Here is a 25,371-nt window from a genome sequence, read left to right on the forward strand (position 1 = left end):
TACACCCGAAGTCTTCATCATTTCTTGAGAACGCTTCCTGGTATTCCCAAAGAGTGTCTTCGAGAAGCTTTTGTTGCCCCGGAGTGAGGGTTCGGCGGTCCACTCCCATCAGAGACATGATCACTTGGCCATTCCATTCAGCTGTCGGGGTCGCTCTTTGTTGGACACCTACGGCATAAGTCCAGGCTGACCTCCTATCTGGCTGTAGCGTGAAATCCCTCCGCCGAAGAATTTCCCCATCAAGCACATAGACTTCGGCCAGCAGAGTATTTCCAGGAATGGTTAATTCACTGTCTAGGACATTAATGCATCGTACAGGTGCGCACCCATTCTTTACGGTGACAAGAGCCCGGGCTACCAGCGGTCGGGTTGATGCTTCCCCTTGAGTGACAGGCTCAATCAAGACATCCAGCCCATTCAGTCGTCTCCCAGCACCCACAGGCAGCATCAATATTTGCTCCTGTTGTGGTGGGATCTTCACCTGAGTCTTCAGCGGCACCCTCACTCGTCCAATTGGCTGACCGCGCCTGGTGCTCTTTTGCAGGCTACAGCTCCTCACCATTTGCTGCAGAACTTTCTGTGTCGGCCGATGCGTGGTAGCCCGTTGCCAATACTTAGGCCCTTCCTTGGCATACATGTGGTGATCTAGATCTCTCAACACGTTCATACCCAGCGTCACGTCCAATCCTCTCCGGGACGGATGGTTCACGAGCACAACTCCCTTCTTGCCAATGCTCTGGTCTAACAATCGGATATGCATCCAGACTATCCCTTGTACATCCAACTCATTGTTATTGGCAGCTGTCAGCCTAATGACACTTCCATCTTCCGGTTCCATCAAGTGCCCAAAATATCTCTCAAAGAATTCCAGCGGCATAATCGTGCATTCCGACCCAGTATCGACTAGGCAGCGTAACCGTTGACCTTCGAACTCTGCTTCTATTACAGGGCTTCTGGCATATAAGTTGTGTTCTTCATACACTGGACTTGACTGCGGCGGTTGATAGTTTAACGCTGACTCGGCTCCCATCTGTGCAGAGCAGTCTCTGGCGATATGGCCAAATTGTTGACAGCACCAGCATTGGGGCCCACGGTGGGGTTGCGATCCCAATGTGTCGTACCTCATGGAATTCCGCCTCCTGGCCGGTGTTGCCATAGAGACTCGGGGTCGCGGAGCTATTGGTGGTGCGTGAAGTGGTTGGTCGCACACCTGAGCTACCTTCAGTTGAAGTTCCTGCATTTGTTCTGTTAAAGTCTGGATCACATCCCTCAGGACAGCCGCCTCTCCTGATCCTTTCTGACCCTCTGCAATATGGGCACTGCTCACCCACTTCTTGATCACAGGAATTGACTCCTCCTCCCGTTCTAAAGCGGCTAGATAGCTGTCATCAAATGTCAGAGTTGAGTTGCTCCGAGTCATCTCTCGGAGCTTATCCTGTAAAGACTTGTTGGCTATCCCAGCAATGAACTGGTCCCTCAGGATCTTGTCCAGCTCCTGAAAGGCGCCCATGCCCGCTGAGTCACGCCTACGGATCTCCTGTATTGCTTCCTGCAAGGCGTTTGCATACCGCATAAGTGTTTCTCCTTCACGCTGTGGCCGATTGAAGAATCCACTTCTCAGCTGCGCCACTTGCACACGGGCCCCATGGACCCTCTCTAACAGGGCAAATACCTTCTCAATGTTGTCTCTCTCGGATTCAGGGCGCACCATCAGTGTCCGTCGGGCATCACCCTCTAGGGCATTCAGAGCTACTTCTGCCTGTAATTCCGGAGTCAGGTTACACATCTTGACTGCACTCCGAACCCTCTCCATCCAATCCTCAAGGCCGATGTTGCTACCATCAAACCTAACCAAGGGAGGGAACAAAGTCCCCGCCGGAAGGTACACTACCTGGGGTGACATGGCAGATTGCACTGGTGACATTAGGGAAAGCTGGCTTGCCTGTGCTGGGGCCTGGACTGGTGCTGCTAATGCCGGTAAGTTGACTCCCGCCGCATTCCCGTCCATAACGGTCGCTGTATCCTGCCGACTACGCCAAATTTGTAAGCCGTGCACCGGGGTGGGCTCTTTAGGATACAGCGAAGTCACGAACGAGAAATAAACGGCCCCAAAACTAGATTAACTAACAAAAGTACTTTACTACAATTTGGATATGAACACAATCAAACAGGGGAAGACACTCAGGGAAAATTCACAAACACTCAGCGAATAAGCTGAGACCCTCGTGCTATACAGCGTGGCGCCTTTTAACATGAGTCAACTACAATATATACACTATATGTTACCTACAGGCATGACTGGATATTCCAACTGCCAACTACCTATTAATACCCTTAAACATGAAACAAAAAAATGGATGGGTGTGAAACACAAGCCGCCCGCGGTATAGCACAACAGTTTACAAACTTAAAATAAATTTACTCTAACCCCAAATTGACTATTCCCCTGCCCCAATATAAATATAGTGCCCATTAATGGAGGATCCTTCCCAAGATTCACCTTGAATAACCACACAATTTACTATATACAATGACTGCTTAGCAAAGAGCATAAAAACTTAAATAAATAACAGATATTTTGTTCAACACAAGTTCCCTCCTGGATGAGCTCAATTATGCCCTAAAGTCTGTGATGAGTCTTAGTAACATCCAGGTGTGAGGTCGTTGTGGTCCACAGAGAAACCTCAATGGCAAAGATTTAAATAATGTAGCCGTGGAAACGATGGTACCAAATGGTGATTGTGGCAATAACTGTGGCCTGACAGGGTTACTAAGCCTAACTAAACTAACTACAGGCCCTGCCTCAGTCTCAAATATTCTGGCGCCAAACCGATGTGAGGTGCGTGCACGGTTACCCACTGCGATGGCGCAGTGGGCCTTACTTATCTTACTGACCCGGGTCTGCTCTGGACAATATGTCTGAAGTACGCAGTAAGATGAGAGGCCTCTCCAACAACTGAGCAGTACTGCCGGTCACTGGGGCTCGTCTCCTTGGCAACGTCCTATCAACTTCACAAAAGCGTTCTTTCAGCAATCTTCTCCCATCTGGTAAGGATACGGATACAGTGTCACAGCTCTGATCAAGATGATAGATTTCTAGTCGCAAATATTATCTCTTCCCTTTTGCACGTCCTCTGTCTCTGTATTCATTCACTGCCAACTGCCAACCGCTTCCAAGATGGCTGCTGCTCTACTTCCTGTGATGTACTTTTTTTTATCAGCCTGTAGCTCCGCCCCCATCTGAGCTACCTATTGCAGTCTTTCATCTGTGCTGAGAAACAGCGTCCTTTTATGGTTGAATAATGACATTTTTGTCCCTTATAAAGTATTATCACATTACTGACAGCTGCAGGTTATAAAGTTACATACAATAAATACTGTTCACATTTATGAGACACAAATATATACGTCTAAACTATGCTTGTGAGGTGATACAGGGGCTTGCCATGCACATCTTTAACCAGGTACATATTTCTGGCCATGAACAATGGGAGCTGTTTCACCATCTCACAGTTGGACTTCAGAAAGGCAGCTCTTAATGGATTCAGAAAGAACCCAATGGCTGGATATTCTAAAGGACAGAAATGTTCAAGAAGCATGGGAGATTTTGCTAAATTAAATCTTACTGTACAATCAGTAACAATTCCTAAAAGAAGGAAGAATTGGAAGTATTTAAAGAGACCAGGATGGATGAACACAAAACTTATACACTTGCTAAAAATGAAAAAAAGAAATGCACTCCTCTTTTCATTTGATATATAGCAAAAGAAGAATATAATATCTGCATGGAGAGCAGCGGGGGAGCCCGGATGTGACCTCTGGTAAACTGAGTGATGTCACTGCTCACAGCCAGGCTTTCTATGCTGCTGTTAGTGTTTCCTGGAGCCTGTGGAGAGCGGAGATGCTTTTTCTCTCCCCAGGCTTCCGATGTAGCAGTGTCAAGGCCCCGTTATACGCCACGATTTATCTGACGATCTGTCGTCGGGGTCACGGTTTTCGTGGCGTACTTCCGTCGTCGTTAGTGATGTTGTTGCGTGTGACACCTACGAGCCACTCCGAACGATCGTAAAACTAGCGAAAATCGTTGATCGTTGACACGTCGTTCATTTTCAAAATATTGTTCGTCGTTGCGAACGCAGCAGACATATTGCTACGTTTGACACCCTGCCAATGACTAACAACATCATTGGGGTGTGCCGCCCCCACGCCTGTAGCAGCCGGGCTGCTCGGATCCGGACCCACTGTGTGGCTCAAGGGATCCTCCAGACCCGGGGGTCACGCGGACACGCCAAATGAAAAGGGGGACGTAGTTTTTCGGGCTTGGCCGTATTCAGTTCGTGACGCCACCCACGGTGTGTAGTGAAGTGGGACACGACCGCTGTTATTGTGGGACACCCGGGGGAGATGTATTGGCAGCTGAATGTTAACCCCTCCGTGGGTAGGGATGGTTGCCCCGGGACCCAGTGTCTCTGTGCAGGGTATGGCAATGGCAGGGCCTGCGCACCCGGACATACCAGGGGGTGTTTGGGTTCTCACAATTGAATGAATCACAAGAGTCTTTTGGTAAACCAAGGTGCTGGTGGCCGGCCGCCGCGGCCGGTTGTACTCTGGTCCCCCACCCGGGCTGGTGGTCGCCGTCTTTTCCTCTGCACTATTGTTGTTGGTTGTTTGGACTTCCCGGTATGGAACACGGGAGTCCGCTCCCGGCCTTTTGTGTACCTGAGGAGCCGTGTCCGTCTGACGCTGACCCGTGGGATCTACAGGCCCTGGCGGTGGCCCTATACCTGTCTGTGGGTGGTTGTCTACTTTTTGGGACTTAGGTTGGGACAGGATCTAAAATCCTGCCCTCAATCGGTTGATTAGCTAGGCCGTTGGTTTCGTCCTGGCTTTAGGGTCCGAGTACCCCCTCTGTGCACGGTTTCCGGGTCGGGTCTCTGGTGTCGGTATCAGTGGGCTCCAACCCTGTCCCGGTCCACCTCGGAACTCCGGCAGCCGTCTTCCCGTCGCCTGCCGACGGAGACCACCGTCTGCCACCTAGCCAAGGTACCAGGGCTCCAACCCTGATGCCTGTCAGATTGGGACCTGCACTCCCAACTTGAACTTGAACAGACTCTGACTCTGCTTGCACTCACTCTTTTCCCTCCCCGGGCTCTCCAGACCCCTAGGTGGGCGTTCCCTAACCGCCTGGTCCCGCCCATTAATATGCCTGTCTTGCCCTGAGGGGGGTGACTAGGGTTTCAGGTCGGCTGTATGTTTCCCAGGTGAGGGAAGGTGTTATGCGGGGGCCTAAAGGCTACACGCAGCGACGTATCTAACGATATATCGCCGGGGTCACTGATTCCGTGACGCACATCCGGCATCGTTAGCAACATCGTTGCGTGTGACCCCAACGAACGAGCGTTAACGATGGAAAATACTCACCTTTTTCGGCAATCGTTGACACGTCGTTCATTTTCAAAAAATCGTTGATTGTGGAGGATGCAGGTTGTTCATCGTCCCCGAGGCACCACACATCGCTACGTGTGACACCTCGGGACCGACAAACTACAGCTTACCTGCGTCCACCGGCAATGCGGAAGGAAGGAGGTGGGCAGGATGTTACGTCCCGCTCATCTCCGCTTCTATTGGGCGGCATCTGAGTGACGTCGCTGTGACGCCGAACGTCCCTCCCCCTTCAGGAAGAGGATGTTCACCGGCAACAGCGAGGTCGTTTGGAAGGTAAGTACGTGTGACGGGGGTTACCGACTTTGTGCTACACGGGCAACAAATTGCCCGTAATGCACAAACAATGGGGGCGGGTGCGATCGCACAATAAATAGACGCGTGTAATGGGGCCTTAATGTGTGACTACCTGGTTTTGCCAGGGCGTCACAAGTGCGTCCGTCATCAGCGACATGGGCGTGTCGTTACGAGTAATGTTCCACGCCTCCTCCGCTCTGATTGGTGTCACACCAGGGTGTATGCTATGGACAATTATACACCTCTGACGTTGCCGGAATAGTTGGGAGGAATGCTGTGTGACGGTGTCGCCTTGGTCAAACAATATATCGCAGAACGATGTGTCGTTTGTGAGATGGGTACATGTGACCGCTACAAAACGACCTATGAGTGATCTCGGAAAATCGTAGCAACGATGTGGGCGTGTCACACCGCTAACGGGATCGCTAGCGATATCGTTGTGTGTAAAGCGGCCTTCAGGATCATCACGGGACTTTGTATGAATTACGCCGGATTTGCAAGGGTGAAAGAGGGTGTGTGTATTTTATTTCAAATAAAGGATTTTTCAGTGTTTGTGTTTTATTTCTTTTCACATATATGGAATTGTCACAACTTATGGATGCAACAATTCTGGGCAGCTGCTGGCTGGTATTTTTAGGCTGGAGGGCCAATATCCATGGTGCCTCCCATCCTTATAATACTAAACCCCACCTGTCTGCTTTACCATGGCTGGATCTCAAAACTGGGAAGATCCTACATCTTTTTTGTTTCCTCTATTTTTATATCCAGCCATGATAATACCAACCCCCATCTGTCTGCTTTATCAGGATGGGAGGTACCATAGATAAAGCTCACAGGTAGGGGCTTCAGCCTGCAGCTGTACTTTTACCCGTGCTGGCTATTAATGCTGGCTGGAGCCTATGTAATTTTTTTAATTATTTATTTTTACACTACTATACAGAAAACTGACTGCAAACCAATCACAGATGTGGACACAGGGATGGGGGTGTGAATACCGTGTTTCCCCCGAAAATAAGACCTCCCCCGAAAATAAGATCTAGCAGGAGTTTTCAGGGATGCTTTAAATATAAGACATCCCCTGAAAATAAGACCTATCCCATGCAGCAGTAAAAAAGTTAAAGACACTGCAGGACACTTCATTATAGACAGCGCACAGAACACCCCCTAAAGAAAGAAGAGAGAAGACCCCCGATCATACTCACCAGACGCCGGAGAAGGTGAGCGTATCAAGGTCCTGAGGCGGAACACACACACACGCACACATCAGATCACACACTGCACATCGCATACACACACACACACTACAGATCACATACACACACTACAGATCGCATACACGCACTCACCACATCCAGCTATATCGCTTGCTTCTCGGCGGCGATACTGTGTGTCGGCCAGACGCAGGGGAGGCGTGCAGCACACCTGCTGGGAGATCACAGGGAGATCTGGGAGCCATACAAACTTACCCCCAACTATGTCTCCTCGAGAATAAAGGCCCAGTCACACACAACGACTTACCAGCGATCCCGAAAACGATGCGACCTGATAGGGATCGCAGGTAAGTCGCTGGGAGGTCGCAGGTGAGATGTCACACAGTCAGACCTTACCAGCGATGCAGGAACAATACAGGTGGCAGTAGCGACCTGTATAACGATCTCAGCAGTCACTGTGACCCTGTCACACAGTGTCACACACACACAGCGATGTGTCCTGCACAGCAGGACATCACCTTTGAAGAAAATGGCCTGGACCATTCTGCAACGATTAGCGATCTCACAGTAGGGGCCTGATCGCTGGTAAGTGTCACACATAACGAGATCGCTAACGGGATCGCTACTGCGTCACCAAACGGTGACTCAGCTGCGATCTCGCTAGCGATCTCGTTATGTGTGACAGTACCTTAAGACACCCCCTGAAAATAAGACCTAGTGCTTTATTCAGGGCAAAAAAAAAAATATAAGACTGTGTCTTATTTTCGGGGAAACAGGGTAGCAGTCTGCAAGCAATCACAGACACTAGCACAGAGGTGGGCGGGGGAAGTAGTGAATATTCATGAACCTTAATTAGCAGGCCAGGAAGAGAGCCTGACTGCAGTATGATCCCCTGGGAATCATGATATGTATAACTATCCACCTCTTACTACCATTTAACTTCCATTTGTAGTCTACATCATTTTTTTTTTTTTTTTTTTTTTTTTTACAGTAATTTCCCTGGCCAATCACAGCCATGCCAATACTTGGCATGGCTGCAATGGCTTCAGACATGCTCACAGCCTAAAGGCTTGCTGATAGGTTGCAGAGCAACCATTCAACAAGCTTTATTTGGGTGACAAACCCAAACAGCAACCAGACGTACAGTCAAAATCTGTATTCGAGGTTCAGCACTTTACAGTTTGGGTATGGCTATCCCTACACACAACTATATTCCCCGTCATTCTCTTTCCAAAGGCAAATTATTTCACCTAGTATGGTTGATCGTGATAGGTCCTTTGTAAGAAGGAACACATGAAATCAATGGAAATAAATGGAAAAGAATAGAGGACAAAGCTTTTGTATAAAAATTCACAGGTTAACATTTTAACTTTTACATTAAAAGAAGCAGCGTCCACTTTGAAATAGAAATGCCAATATGGAAAATTGCAACATAGCTACTGAGTTAGAGATTGGCTGCAGCGTTGTGACCACTGCGATCGATTAACAGAGACTAGGGTAGCTGCAGACACACAACGCTGGATCTAGACGGTAAGTAAAGCTGAGGGTTTTTGTTTTACATATTGAGCCTATGGGCAAAAGTTTGTTGAAAGATCATGACCCCATTAAAGGGAACCTGTCAGGTGCAATATGCACCCAGAACCACGAGCATATTTCTAATCCCTGTCTAACTGTCCCTGTATCTAGTAGCATGCATAAAGAGATCTTTACAAAACGTATTTCTAAAGATCTTTTATCATATACCAATGAGCGTACGGACTAGACGTAAGGGCGTTACTTCCCCTGGCTAGTCAGCCCCCTTAGCATGCTAGTACACCCTTGTGGGCATGCTAACATGCTAATGAATGTGCAGTGTCAGAGGGTCAGAGGATGGTCGCCCTCACCTCTCTGCTGCCATCGCGTCCAAGTCCTTGATTTCAGCTAAAAGTGCATTATCACAGACTTTCGGTCATACGCACTACATGGGTTTGAAGAGAGGACTCGAACACCCGGCATTCATGTGCACTATGAAGCCGGGTGTACAAGTTCTGGCTTCAAACCCACGTAGTGCGCATAACCGAAAGTCCAGGATCATGCGCACTGAGCGAAATCAGAACTCAGATGTGATGGATGGCAGCAGAGAGTTGAGTGCGACCATCCTTCGACGCTGCACATTCATTAGCATGTCATCACGCCCCTAACATGCTAAGGGGGCATGGGGAAGTAACGCTGTTGCGACTAGTCGCTGGCCTCATTAGCATATCATGGGATCTTTAGAAATAGTTTTTCTAAAGATCCCTTTATCTATGGTACTATAGGCTGGGACTGTTGAGCAGGGATTAGCAATATGCACCCAGAACTGCTCGTGGTTCTGGGTGCATATTGCACCTGACAGGTTCCCTTTAAGGCAATGTTTTTAAACAATAATAAAACTGGTTTAATTTTTGGCAGATATTTGTACCTGGAATTCAGAGGAACATCTGATGTTTTCAGATTTTAAAGAAGATCCTGAAACATATGAAGATCAAACCATTATCCCAGATCTATCATCTTATCCTTTTCAACAGCTCCTATTTTTTGATTCATCACAGACTGTTAAGGAAAACAAAAATAACAGAAAAGATGGTGAATACAAAAGAACTCGCAAAAGAAAGAAAACCTTTTTATGTTCAGAATGTGGCAAATGTTTTAAGGATAATTTTGCTTTAGTCATACATGCGAGGATTCATACAGGGGAGAAACCTTTCTCATGTTCGGACTGTACAAAATGTTTTAAGGATAAGTTTGCTTTAAGTATACATAAGAGAGTTCACACAGGGGAAAAGCCTTACTCCTGTTCAGAATGTGGAGATTGTTTTAGCACTAGAGACAAACTTGTTAGACATCTGAGAATTCATACAGGGGAAAAGCCATATTTATGTTCAGAATGTGGGAAACGTTTTAGGATTAAAGCAAAACTTGTTAGACATCAGAGAATTCACACAGGGGTAAAGCCTTATGTATGTTCAGAATGTGGGAAATGTTTTGTGCATGAAACAGCTTTTATTAGACATAAGAGAATTCACTCAGGAGAGATGCCATATTCATGTTTAGAATGTGGGAAACAGTTTAGAGAAAAATCCAGACTTGCTACCCACCAGCGAACTCACACAGGGGAGAAGCCTTTTTCATGTTCAGAGTGTGGGAAATGTTTTAATTACAAATCAGTTCTCGTTGCACATCAAAGAATTCACACAGGGGAGAGGCCATATTCATGTTCAAAATGTGGAAAATGTTTTACCCAAAACTCATCTCTTTTTACACATCAAAAAACTCACACAGGAGATACGTCATTTTCATGTCTAGAATGTGGGGAATGTTTCAAAGAAAAATCTTGTCTTCTTGAACATCAGCTTAATCACAAAAAGTAGACTTTTTTTAATCATATTACTGAAAAATTGCAAGAAAAACAATAGATCAATTTAGTGCTTTCCCTTATATGATAAGTAACTTTATGTGCCCTAAATGATTAGAAATGTGTGGAAATATTAATAACCATATGTTATTGAAAAGCAACCCACACTCCAACAATGAATTTGAAAACACCAAGAAAAAGACGTTGTAGACTTATGAAAATCAAAGGACTGATACACATGTTCATGATATGCAAATTATTAAAACATAGAAACAAAATATCTAATTTTATTCAGTATCAAATATGAACGCCAAACATGGAAATTACTGCACTTCCATCCTTGACAAGGTAGCAACAAAGTTTTTAACTCTTGTCTGAGGAATGTTCTGCAACGCTGAATGGACTTGGGTATGCAAAACACCAAGATCTGCTGCTTGAAGCTCCCTTTGCAATTGCTGGCTAATTACGACCCAGATGTGCTTTATGGGTCATCATTGCGGATAATATACAGGCTATTTTGGCACATTTAGGCCACACAGGCTGCTCTAGGTAGCACAAGAAACATATACCCTGGTCTCATTGATTGCATTGAAGACAAAATCAGGACATATCACTGAAAAGGATAGACCTCAATTTCAGTCTCCATTGTCCTCTTCCTCCTGATATAGCCTTTGAATGCAGTGCCGTGAGGTCAGTGAACACCGGTAGCTAGAGGTCTACCTTGCAGCAAAATGATATGCAAACCTCGGAAAATTTGTAGACACTTTTTGGAGCCTTGGTATGTAAAGTCTATTTTCACTTGCAGTTCAGAATAGATCACAAAGTGCTATTTGTGAATCTGATGAGACCATGTGAGCTATTCTAAGAAGAGGCCTTCATGAAGGAATGTCACACCGATCCTACTTTTGGAATTACAGTGTTGAACGGCATAATATATGGTAGCTGAACCCCTATAGTCGTCATTCCAGGTACACTTACAGCTTGGTATTATATTGATTTGGTGTTGGAACCAGTAGTACGGTCATTTCGCCAGTGTCCCAGGAGCAATTTTTCAACACTAGAAAGCGAAGCTGCATACTCTTCGTGCTACTATGAGCAGTTTACATGGCCTAAACATGCCACCATGGCCTGTAGTGTATCTGGACTTGTCACCAATCAAGCACATCTGGATATCTTTGGTTGGCAATTTCAAAGAGAGCTGCCAGCAACGGATCTTGTTGATTTGCGTGTTCAAGTGGCACAATAGTCCTCAAACAACTATTAATAACCTCATACTTAATTTTCAAAACATTGTCATTTAAAATTTTGTTTCCCTTTTTTTCATCATTTTCAGATCATTTCCATGTCTATTGATGATGTAATTTCCATAATTCTACAACTTTTCCTTCTTGGTGTTTCAACCTAAAATGTTGAGGAGTGTACATAGTGATTGAACATTTTATTAGAGACACATCCAGTAGCACATTGCCTTTGGGCAATTAGAATCACAATTAATCATTGTGATATAGGTCATACTAGGCTCTGAATTCTTTCTCCAGGAATAACCATTCCTTAACTCACTGCCCATTGAAGTCTTTCTTCTCTGTTTCGATGAAATAATGCATGGTGTGCACAATTATTAAACATTTTGTATGATTAATTTTAATTTTATCATTGAACAACTCCAGAGGTGTCTTGTCAATCCAAAAGGTTAATAAACCTGAATATTTAAAAGTAAAAGTGAGGTTTTGTCTTTCTTAAAATGTTTGTGTGAAGAATTATTGGGCAAATATTAGTGTGCAGAATTATATAACGAAATGAAAAACAAAACATTTCCATCCATAACAGTGACAATAACCAAACAACTTAAAATATACAAAAGTACCGTACATTTCTGACATTTAAGAACAATCAGTGACCGATCTAACCGCTATTATTTTCATTAACAGCCATAAGCTCCATCCATGCAGTCTGTCAGTTTTTAAAGCGGGCTTTACACGCTACGATATACAGTGCTGGCCAAAAGTATTGGCACCCCTGCGATTCTGTCAGAGAATACTCAGTTTCTTCTTGAAAATGATTGCAATTACAAATTCTTTGGTATTATTATCTTCATTTAATTTACTTGCAATGAAAAACCACAAAAGAGAATTAAACAAAAATCAAATCATTAATCATTTCACACAAAACTCCAAAAATGGGCCAGACAAAAGTATTGGCACCCTTAGCCTAATACTTGGTTGTACAACCTTTAGCCAAAATGACTGCGAACAACCACTTCCGGTATCCATCAATGAGTTTCTTACAATGCTCTGCTGGAATTTTAGACCATTGTTCTTTGGCAAACTGCTCCAGGTCCATGGGATTTGAAGGGGGCCTTCTCCAAACTGCCATTTTGAGATCTCTCCACAGGTGTTCTATAGGATTCAGGTCTGGACTCATTGCTGGCCACTTTAGTAGTCTCCAGTGCTTTCTATCAAACCATTTTCTAGTGCTTTTTGAAGTGTGTTTTGGGTCATTGTCCTGCTGGAAGACCCATGACCTCTGAGGAAGACCCAGCTTTCTCACACTGGGCCCTACATTATGCTGCAAAATTTGTAGGTAGTCTTCAGACTTCATAATGCCATGCACATGGTCAAGCAGTCCAGTGCCAGAGGCAGCAAAGCAACCCCAAAACATCAGGGAACCTCCGCCATGTTTGACTGTAGGAACCGTGTTCTTTTCTTTGAATGCCTCCTTTTTTTTTTCCTGTAAACTATGTTGATGGCTTTTCCCAAAAAGATCTACTTTTGTCTCATCTGACCAGAGAACATTCTTCCAAAACGTTTTAGGCTTTCTCAGGTAAGTTTTGGCAAACTCCAGCCTGGGTTTTTTATATCTCGGGGTAAGAAGTGGGGTCTTCCTGGGTATCCTACCATACAGTCTCTTTTCATTCAGACGCCGACGGATAGTACGGGTTGACACTGTTGTACCCTTGAACTGCAGGGCAGCTTGAACTTGTTTGGATGTTAGTCGAGGTTCTTTATCCACCATCCGCACAATCTTGCGTTGAAATCTCTCGTCAATTTTTCTTTTCCTTCCACATCTAGGGAGATTAGCCACAGTGCCATGGGCTTTAAACTTCTTGATGACACTGCGCACCGTAGACACAGGAACTTTCAGGTCTTTGGAGATGGACTTGTAGCCTTGAGATTGCTCATGCTTCCTCACAATTTGGATTCTCAAGTCCTCAGACAGTTCTTTGGTCTTCTTTCTTTTCTCCATGCTCAATGTGGTACACACAAGGACACAGGACAGAGGTTGAGTCAACTTTAATCCATGTCAACTGGCTGCAAGTGTGATTTAATTATTGCCAACACCTGTTAGGTGACACAGGTAAGTTACAGGTGCTGTTAATTACACAAATTAGAGAAGCATCCTATGATTTTTCAAACAGTGCCAATACTTTTGTCAACCCCCTTTTTTATGTTTGGTGAGGAATTATATCCAATTTGGCTTTATGACAACATTTTTTTTTTTTCATTGAAGACAAATTAAATGAAGATAATAATACCAAAGAATTTGTGATTGCAATCATTTTCAAAAAGAAACTGAGAATTATCTGACAGAATTGCAGGGGTGCCAATACTTTTGGCCAGCACTGTATCATACGATATGTCGTCGGGGTCACGTCGTAAGTGACGCACATCCGGCATCATATAACATATCGTAGCGTGTGACAGCTACGAGCGAGTGTGAACGAGCAAAAATACTCACCTTATCGTTGCTCGTTGACACGTCGCTCATTTTCAAAATATCGAACGTCGTTCTGCGTGCCGGTTGTTCATCGTTCCCGGGGCAGCACACATCGCTCCGTGTGACACCCCGGGAACGATGAACTGCAGCTTACCTGCGGCCGCCGGCATTGCAGAAGGAAGGAGGTGGGCGGGATGTTTACGTCCCGCTCATCTCCGCCCCTCCGCTTCTATTGGCCGACCGCTGTGTGACGTCGCTGTGACGCCGAACGTCCGTCCCCCTTCAGGAAGTGGATGTTTGCCGCCCACAGCGAGGTCGTTTGGAAGGTAAGTACGTGTGACGGGGGTTACAATATTGTGCGACACGGGCAACAAATTGCACGTGCCGCACAAACGATAGGGGCGGGTGCGATTGCAGCGTGTAAAGCAGGCTTTAGTCTGTTGATGATCAACTTTTGGGATGCACCAACCACAGTTCCCAGACACTGTTCATTGATGTGGACTATTTTACTTCACCGTTAAACACACGTTTAAGAGGAGCACATAGGTTCTCAGTAGGGTTTAGGTCAGGTGAGGAACGGGCATTATTTGTTCATCTAAAAGGCCTTAATGCAGTGGCATAACTAGAGTCTGATGTGTCCAGGTGAGAAATTTGGACCTGGGCGCCCTGCATGTTGGTCAGACGTATGGGACCTCCTAGTGTTCTAAAGTCTATATGGACATATGAATTGCCTTCCTCCCCCATTATGTACTAAAGTCCCCCAACCTGGTCCTGTCCTGGTATATATGACCTCATCCTGGGCCCATCCTGCTATATATGTCCCACATCCTGGTACATATGTCCTCCATCCTGGTGTAGAGTGGGAAAAATAAGTATTTGATACACTGCCAATTTTGCACATTTTCCCACCTACAACGAATGGAGAGATCTGTAATTTTTATCGTATGTACACTTCAATTATGCCAGACAGAATAAATATTGAATGAAATTAGTATTTGATGCAATAATAAAACAGAACTTAACATTTAGTACACAAACATTTGTTTGCAATTACATAAGTCAGATATTTCTTGTAGTTCTTGACCAAGTTTGCACACACTGCAGCAGGCATTTTGGCCCACTCCTACATACAGATCTTCTCCAGATCTTCAGGTTTCGGGGCTGTCGCTGGCCAATATTGAGTTTCAGCTCCCTGCAAAGATTTGGGGTTCAGGTCTAGAGACTGGCTAGGAATTTCAATGACCTTGAAATGCTACTTACAAAGCCTCTCCTTAGTTGTACTGGCTGTATGTTAATGGTCACTGTCATACTGAAAGACCAAGCCACAACCCATCTTCAATGGTCTTTCTGAGGGAAGGAGGTTGTTAGCAAACATTTAGCGATACATAAACCCAACCATACTCCCTTCAATACGATGCAGTTGTTCTGTCCTCTTTGCAGACAAGGACCCCCAAAGTGTGAGATTTCCACACCAAAGATTTACAATTGGGACAGTGTTCTTGAGGTTGTACTCATCTCTCTTCTTCCTACAAATTCAGCAAGTGGAGTTGATACCAAAAAGTTCTATTGTAGTGTCATCTGATCAAATGACCTTCTCCCATGCGTCCACTGGATCATCCAGATTGTCATTGATGAACTTCAAAGAGCCTAGTCATGTGCTGGTATGAGCAGGGGGACCTTGCGTGCCCTACAGGATTTTAATCCATGACAGTGTCGTGTGTTATTAACAGTAATCTTTAAAACTGTGGTCCTAGCTCTCTTTAAGTCATTGACCAAGTCCTCCTATGTAGTTCTGGGCTGATTCCTGACCTTTCTCAGAATCATCCTTACCCCATGAGGCGAGATCTTGCACGAAACCCCAGACTGAGTAAGATTGGCAGCCATCTTGTGTTTCTTCCATTTTCTAATAACTGCTCCAATAGTTGTTGCCTTCTCACCAAGATGCTTGCCTATTGTCCTGTAGCCCATCCCACCCTTATGCAGGTCTACAATTTTGTCCTTGTTGTCCTTAGCTCTTTGGTTTTGGCCATGGTGGAGAGGTTGAAGTGTGACTGATTCAGTGTATGGACAGGTGTCTTATACAGGAAAAAGTTCAAACAGGTGTAGATAAAACAGGTAAGGAGAGCTTCTAAAAGAAAAAAAGGCTGTGAGAGCCATAAATCTTGCTGGTTGGTAGGTGATCAAATACTTCTTTCATGCAATAAGAGGAAAATTAATTATTTAAAAATCATACAATGTGATTTTCTGTTTGTTTTTTTATTTTGTCTGTCACAGTTGAAGTGTACCTTCGATAAAAATTACAGACCTCTCCATTCTTTGTAGGTGGCAAAAGTTGCAAAATTGTCAGTGTATGAAATACTTATTTTCCCTATTGTATATCTCCTATCCTGGTATATATGTTCCTCATCCTGGTACACATGGCCCCCATCCTGATATATGTCTACAATCCTGGTATATATGCCCCCATCCTGGTATATATGTCACCCATTATATATTATAATGTACAGTGCCTACAAGTAGTATTCAACCCCCTGCAGATTTAGCAGGTTTACACATTCGGAATTAACTTGGCATTGTGACATTTGGACTGTAGATCAGCCTGGAAGTGTGAAATGCACTGCAGCAAAAAAGAATGTTATTTCTTTTTTTCTTTTTTTTTTTAAATTGTGAAAAGTTTATTCAGAGGGTCATTTATTATTCAACCCCTCAAACCACAAGAATTCTGTTTGGTTCCCCTAAAGTATTAAGAAGTATTTCAGGCACAAAGAACAATGAGCTTCACATGTTTGGATTAATTATCTCTTTTTCCAGCCTTTTCTGACTAATTAAGACCCTCCCCAAACTTGTGAGCAGCACTCATACTTGGTCAACATGGGAAAGACAAAGGAGCATTTCAAGGCCATCAGAGACAAGATCGTGGAGGGTCACAAGGCTGGCAAGGGGTACAAAACCCTTTCCAAGGAGTTGGGCCTACCTGTCTCCACTGTTGGGAGCATCATCCGGAAGTGGAAGGCTTATGGAACTACTGTTAGCCTTCCACGGCCTGGACAGCCTTTGAAAGTTTACACCCGTGCCGAAGCCAGGCTTGTCCGAAGAGTCAAGGCTAACCCAAGGACAACAAGGAAGGAGCTCCGGGAAGATCTCATGGCAGTGGGGACATTGGTTTCAGCCAATACCATAAGTAACGTACTCCACCGCAATGGTCTCCGTTCCAGACGAGCCCGTAAGGTACCTTTACTTTCAAAGCGTCATGTCAAGGCTCGTCTACAGTTTGCTCATGATCACTTGGAGGACTCTGAGACAGACTGGTTCAAGGTTCTCTGGTCTGATGAGACCAAGATCGAGATCTTTGGTGCCAACCACACACGTGACGTTTGGAGACTGGATGGCACTGCATACGACCCCAAGAATACCATCCCTACAGTAAAGCATGGTGGTGGCAGCATCATGCTGTGGGGCTGTTTCTCAGCCAAGGGGCCTGGCCATCTGGTCCGCATCCATGGGAAGATGGATAGCACGGCCTACCTGAAGATTTTGGCCAAGAACCTCCGCTCCTCCATCAAGGATCTTAAGATGGGTCGTCATTTCATCTTTCAACAAGACAACGACCCAAAGCACACAGCCAAGAAAACCAAGGCCTGGTTCAAGAGGGAAAAAATCAAGGTGTTGCAGTGGCCTAGTCAGTCTCTTGACCTTAACCCAATTGAAAACTTGTGGACGGAGCTCAAGATTAAAGTCCACATGAGACACCCAAAGAACCTAGATAACTTGGAGAAGATCTGCATGGAGGAGTGGGCCAAGATAACTCCAGACAGCTGTGCCGGCCTGATCAGGTCTTATAAAAGACGATTATTAGCTGTAATTGCAAACAAGGGTTATTCCACAAAATATTAAACCTAGGGGTTGAATAATAATTGACCCACACTTTTATGTTGAAAATTTATTGAAATTTAACTGAGCAACATAACTTGTTGGTTTGTAAGATTTATGCATCTGTTAATAAATCCTGCTCTTGTTTGAAGTTTGCAGGCTCTAACTTATTTGCATCTTATCAAACCTGCTAAATCTGCAGGGGGTTGAATACTACTTGTAGGCACTGTATATACCATTACAAGCAAAACAGTAACAATGTTTTCAATTTTTGACTTTCAGCTTCCATAGCTCACCATCCACTACAGCTTTGAGAGTGAGACTACCTTCATTTTATAGACAATCATCTTGGCTATCTCATACATAAATTTGACTTGCAACAATTCAGCATATGATTAGTTGTGCAGATTCTTGCCATGTCACTACATTGTTACTGTTTTCCTCCTGCTGGTGATAAGCTTTTTTTCTTTCTGTATACTACATATTACAACCTGTTCTCACATTCCCTAATAGCTCAGTGTGTTATTAGGTTGATTCCCAAGCAAAAGTCACTTCTTCAAATCGAGGAGCAGCTATCAAGAAGATTTCCCAAAAAAAGATGAATAGCATGATCCAGCTCATCAATAGCGGTCTCTTGGCCAAGAAAATTACCAAACTACATCATGAATAAGAAAATAAGTCCGTCTATCCATTCAAAAGCCAAGAGGTGGATGTTCAGGCAAAATATTGGCATCAACAAGTTGGCTCATCGCAAGGTCTATCCGTTCTGGTGTTACAAATACGGCAGTGGAAGTGGTTCATATGCTTTGTAATAGTGAGATCACAGATGTTCATACAAGCACTATGCGACTGTAACACTGCGTGCCTGCCTCTCCCCTCCTGCAGGGATGCGCTGTCACTCACTGCTGCGGCCGGCACCTTCAATGCTGCTCGGTGTCCATGCTCGCTCCTCCACGTGGGTGTCTCCTCCTTCCCTCTTCCTCGCTCCTAGGGCGCTTTGCTCTTGAAAGGCCAGCGTGACACTGCCAGGAAGTGCCTCTTAGACTATCACTGAGAGGCACAGGGTATTTAAGGCAATCTCCACTAGGGGAGTTGCTTGTTCGACTAACTAACAGGATCTCTGGTGTTGATTCTATCTAGTCAGTTGTCAGGTCACCTGTCCTGTCTTGTCCTGTTCCTGCCTGTCCCGTCTGGTCTTGTCCTGTCCTGATCCCAGTTCGTCCTACCTGTTTGCACATGGGTCCAGCCTGTCCTGCCCGTACCTGGCTCCCAGTCCGTCCTGTCTGTTGGCACCTGGGGTCCAGCCTGATTTGCCCGTACCTGGCTCCCAGCCCATCCTGCCTGTTGTCACCTAGGTCCAGCCTGTCCTGCCCGTACCTGGCTCCCAGCCCGTCCTGCCTGTTGTCACCTAGGTCCAGCCTGTCCTGCCCGTACCTGGCTACCAGCCCGTCCTGCCTTTTGGCACCTGGTTCCAGTCCTGTCCTGCCTGTACCTGGTTTCCAGCCTGTCCTTCCTGTTGGTATCTGGGTCCAACATGTCCTGCCCGTACCTGGTTCCCAGCCCGTCCTGCCTGTTGGCACCTGGGTCCAGCTTTTCCTGCCCATACCTAGCTACCGGCCCGTCCTGCCTTTTGGCACCCAGTTCCAGTCCTGTCCTGCCTGTACCTGATTTCCATCCCATCCTTTCTATTGGCATCTGGGTCCAACATGTCCAGCCCGTACCTCGTTCCTAGTCTGTCCTGCCTGTTGGCACCTGGTTCCAGCTTGTCCTGCCTGTACTTGGCTACCAGCCCATCCTGCCTGTTGGCACCTGGTTCCAGTCCTGTCCTGCGCATACCTGGCTACCAACCCGTCCTGCTTGTTTGCACCTGTTTCCAGTCAAATCCTGCCTGTACCTGGCTACCAGCCCGTCCTGCCTGTTAGCACCTAGTTCTGTCTCATCCTACCTGTACCTGGACTCTGTATGTCCTGTTGATAAGTGACTTTCTTATCCATCTTGCCCTATTGGTGCTAGAGACGCTGCCTGTCCGTCCTGCCTGTAATACCTGCCTTGAGCCACCCTGGTGGTCCTTGTCTGCACTTGAGACTCTGTCCCGTTTGCTCCTATGTCTGCCCCTTTCCTGGGGGTCAGTTGCCACAGTCCCGGTCCTCTACCCCACGTTAGGGTAAATCCGGGGTCTCCCTGTGGTCCAGCGGGTCCACTTCTGCTCGCCGCAGTACCATCACCCAGTGTCGCGCATTGCAGCAATGCATGTTACACAAGTCTGGAATGGTGGCATGAAAAAAGATGACGAAGCCTCAACTTCAATATCATTGTATCAGAGTCGGCCCAAATTTGCAAAAAAAAGTATGAAAAGTGGATAGTAGAAGTTCGGAAATGGGTGATTTCAAGCAATAAAACAAAAGTCAATAGACTAGGCTCTGATGGGTGTAAATAGGTCTGGAAGAAACAAGGTAAAAAGAGGCTAATGGATCAAGAAATTAAAGGAACTGTCAAGATCAGAGGTGGAAGCTTGTTTCACAACCAAAGGCATTGGATACTTGACCAGGATCGATGGTGGTGTCAATGCTGAGGCATATGGGTATATGAGAGAATCCCACTAGACGAGTTATTTTGTATGCTCATGTACTTTAAGTATGAAAAGGACAACATAGTGTTCCAGCAGGACAGTGACCAGAAGCATACATCGAGATTGGTAAAGAAATGGTTCAATGACAAAGAAGTAGAGTTGCTGGATTGGCCCTCACATCCCCAGACCTCAACCTAATCAAAAACTTGTGGGTAAAGTTGAAAAAAAAGCTGTATAGATACCCAAGTGAGTCAACCAGTATGCACCAACATTTACAAGATACATGCGATCAGATATCAGTCAAGACATGCTTGAATCTGATCGACAGCATGCCCAGAAGGATTTTTGCAGTGTTGAAAGCCAAAAGGTAGATCTACAAAATACTAACAAAGTAATAAAAATCAAAATTTAGGTTTTAAGAAGCAAAACAGTAACACTGCAGTGACATGACAAGAATCTGCATAACTAATCAGATGCTGAATAGCAAGTCAAATTTATGTATGAGATAGGCAAGATGATTGTCTATAAAATGAAAGTAGTCTCATGCTCAAAATTGTAGAGTATGGTGAGGTATGGAGCCTGAAAGTCAAAAGCCCAAAACATTGTTACCCTTTTGCTTGTCACTGTATATTCCCCTGCCTGTTATGGTAATGTAGCAACTTACAAGGGATATACCGGTTCCTGTGCAGACTAGATATCCCAAGCCCACAGTCAATAGTGTTCCCACGTGAGTTGGAATACCACAGACTAAACGATAGCAACTCGGGCCTATTCTGCCTGATTGGCTATCAAGTGCTTCATATCCCTCCTAAAGAACAGGAGGGCAGAGCAGAGTGCAATTTATCTACAAAACGGAAGGTGTGCTGAAGTATAAAGTGATCTCAGCATAAGACGAACAGCAAAATACAAGAGAGGGTGTTTTTGGTAAAAAAAATTGCTGCCTACTTACTAACAATAAACAAAAGATAGGTGCAAAGTAAAGAACATAAACAGCAGAGAAGTATCCTAGCTGGTCTTCCACTGACTGGCATAAACAAACAGCAATAAGAATGCACATCAAAATGAGAATATCAGCAGCAGAAAATACCAGCGGGGGGAAAGTATTTAAAGACACACCCAAATGGTGATGGGGCAGACAATCAAGTAAATGAATACACCTGTTACCCTAGTAGAACTAAAGCAAGGATAACAGAAACTAAACACTTGAAGAAAAGCTGTATCTGCTGTGGTCCGGCGGACAGAAAATGTTGCCTACTTACTAACAATAAACAGAAGATAGGTGCAAAGTAAAGAATGTAAACAGCAGAGAGATATCCTAGCTGGTCTTCCACTGACTGGCATAAACAAACAGCAATATGGATGCACATCAAAATGAGAATATCAGCAGCAGAAAATACCAGCGGGGAAAAGTATTTAAAGACACACCCAAATGGTGATGGGGCAGACAATCAAGTAAATGAATACACCTGTTACGCTAATAGAACTAAAGCAAGGATAACAGAAACTAAACACCTAAAGAAAAGGTGTATCTGCTGTGGTCCGGCGGACAGAGAAGCCGACCACAGACTCAAGGGATGACAGTATACCTCCTTCTACAAGGGGCTGCTGGACCCACAGAGATCTCCAACCGCTGACGCCACTGACAGAACTCTCTTACCAGGTGATCCGCATGCAAGTCTCTCGCATGAACCCCAACGAAACCCTTCCATTCAACGAGGTACTGCAGGCGATGTCTGACGCATCTGGAACCCAAAATAGATTCCACCTCATACGCCTAGTCCTCATCCAAGTCAACCTCAATGATATCCTGAGGACCTGGCGTCCCCTCAAGCTTTTTAAGAATAGAGGAATGGAAGGAATTTTTAATCCTCCATGCAATTGGGAGTTGGAGCTTGACCATCACAGGATTAATGATTTTAACCCCTTCACCACCCGTCGATTTTCTGTTTGTTATTTTCTCCTTCCCTTCTGTTATGGATGGGATTTAATACATATTGAATATAATCAAGAAAATGCTGGACTAATAAAATGGCGCTTGATTTAGTTGATCTATCTAAACACACCCATGTCTGGCAATTTCAGACATGGGACTTTCCACTTGATCATAAGACATACTTTTATTTTAATACATGCTGAGTTAGCTTAATGTAAATTATGAAATGCATACATATATATTACTCGATGTAAGTTGTTTTTGCAAGTTAACCAATAGGATTATAGTTGGCAACCCTGGCTCTCAGCCAAGGGTCTTTGAATATTATCCCTTTTACTTCCTCAATAAATTCAGAATTCTGCATCGATCATGACTGGTTGTCTTTGATTTGTGTAGATATAGATATCGCATGCGATAAAGGTCTTTAATTACTAATTTGGAATACAGGTGTCAAAGGGATAGATGCGTATCATATGAATGGCATCAACCTAAAATAAGGCTTTAACATCTGGCGCCCAACGTGAGGCCATTGTTTATGTATACTGCTGTGTATACTGCGAGATACACCGATTTGTGACGACGTGTCCGGTTGATAGTTGATGATTGATAAGGCTTTGGATCTGGTCTTCGGGAATAGAAGACTTCACAGGAGGGTTTTCTATGTACAGGTGCAGTGTTATAAAGTGGGGGAAAGAGCCCTGACTGTTACCTGGTACGGTTTTCCTGCTAAGCAGTGAGTTGAACGTTGTATGCGTACTCATTGGTCTTGTTTTAGTGGATGTCAATGTATTCGATTACTTAGGATTGAATACATTGGGGAAAATCCTTAACTTTGGTCTTAATCAGAATTATTGAGTCAGGATGGACCGTCATGAAGGTGTATATAGTGTGAACAGAGGTTACTAGTACTTGAAGTAATATATAGTGAGGGTGAAGTTAGTTTCTATCACCCACGTGACACTTCTTCCTGGTAGGACAACCCGTTTGTGTTGTGGTTTTGTGGACTGAGATAGAAATCTGGGTATTCTGTGGATGTGTATAGTTGCTGGTCCAGGAGAGAAAGTGCACTACGGCACAGACCAGACATCCAGGTTGACGTGTTAGTTTTAGGTTGCTTACCCTTTTGAATATGGGGTCTAATCAATCTACACCTGTCAAGTTAACGGCAGAAGAATTAGTAAGCGAACGAGAAGGAAGGAAATATGTTAAAAATATGAAGTCGCTCCTCAAGGTGGCAGGGATCACTGCAAAGAAAGGGAGATTAGAGAAGCAAGAATGGAAAAATGTCTTGTTAAATAAGCGAGGGATTTTGAAAGATAAAGATCTCCTTATGGATTCTGAGGCATGGTATAGAACGTCAAAAGATGTCAGGAAATTGGCATGGAAAGAGGAATGGGATGGAGATGGTAGATATTTCTATATTGCACCAGCTCAGAAAATGGCACCTCAGGAAGTGGCCAAGCCCATTAGAAAGCAATGCCCACCACCCTATATGTCATCCCCAGAGGGTTGGACTTGTGTAGTTTGTCTAACTCAAAATCCTGATTGGCATGAAACTTGTGCAGTGTGTGGGGCTCCACGTCCAAGCAAGACCACCCCATTATTTCCTGTCGTGAACGCGAAGGGCATGCTTTATGTCCCGCCCTCCCTAGCTTCTCCAGATGCCATTTCAGGTCGGGCCGCACCCAGTTCCTCTTCAGCAGCTATTTTACGTCCCAGGGCCACTGGCCTATTTGTTGCTGGAGGAACAGAAGACACTGAGGGGGGGCAGGAAGATGACAATGATTTTACATCCTCACTACCACCAAAACTGTCCCCAGTAGAGACCAAACCCACAATCTCCAGCTATAGAGAAAACCCACAGGTGCTGTCCTTATTTGAGGATGTCAACCGACACACGGCATCACACTGTGATCACGATAGTCCCAGACAAGAACGCCCCAAATATGTGCCATGGAAGCCCCAGGAAGCTGCAGTCCTTGTGAATTCCCTCCCTGATCCTGATTTGCATCCCATGCCTTTTTATAGGAAGATGTGCCAAATCCAGAAAACCCACTCTGCCACATATTCTGATTTGTATGGGCTCACCCAAATTAAAGCTGGGGATTCTTTCTGGCCAGTGATGGAACCGGGTTTAGAATTGGGGTTTGGGGCCTCCTCAGCTTATTTGCAGACATATGAGTCGGGGGAACAGTTCTGCCACAGGCTATGTGAATGGGCAAAAGAACGTCTTACACACCAGTCTGTCTCTCTACAAGACATGGTTCAGGAAAAGGGGGAGACAGTTGAAAAGTTCTATCATCTACTCAATCAGATGTTTTTAGATTTGGGGTTCAGCTATAGAGAGAAAGCCCATACACAGACATGGGTACAATCCTTTGTCTTTGGTCTCCGAGAGCCCATACGCAAACAACTGCAGCTAGTAACCCCTGACTACAGAGTGAAAGACCAAGACACCCTCTTTCAAGTGGCAAGAGGTGTTGAGATTAATCTAGCAGTGTCTAAGTCCACACCACGTACAAATGTGTTACTCGCACAGTCACCTGGAGAGGATCGGGGACGTAAGAAGTCTGATATCATCTGCTATAGATGTAAAAAACCTGGGCATATCAAAAGACATTGTAGGAAAATCTCTCAGCACAACGACCTACAGCAGCAATCACCAATTGATCTGCCTCCTCCACCTCCCCCTGCACTCCAATAGGAGATTGGCAAGCTGGGTCCACCACCGTCTTTTAACCTGCTATACAATCATACCCCCAAGCAAGCTAGCGGTCCTACTCCTACCATATAGGTGGAAGTAGAAGGGAAATCCATTCCTTTTTGGTGGATACCGGTGCAGCCAGAAGTGTCATTAGGTTTGCAGATTTACCTGACCCAGATTGTCTCACAGATGAAGTTGTCCCATGTGTGGGTATTGATGGAACCACCCGAAGTACCCCAATGACACGTCCTTTGAATC

The 25,371-nt window shown here is 45.1% G+C and overlaps 1 pseudogene; it reads left to right on the top strand.

Annotated features, from left to right (window-relative positions):
• Positions 1-25,371, top strand: part of LOC142312065 (uncharacterized) — a 134,355-nt pseudogene that overhangs the window by 47,912 nt on the left and 61,072 nt on the right.

Source organism: Anomaloglossus baeobatrachus, chromosome 5 (genome assembly GCF_048569485.1).
Source record: "Anomaloglossus baeobatrachus isolate aAnoBae1 chromosome 5, aAnoBae1.hap1, whole genome shotgun sequence".
In the NCBI taxonomy this organism is placed as follows: Eukaryota; Metazoa; Chordata; class Amphibia; order Anura; family Aromobatidae; genus Anomaloglossus; species Anomaloglossus baeobatrachus.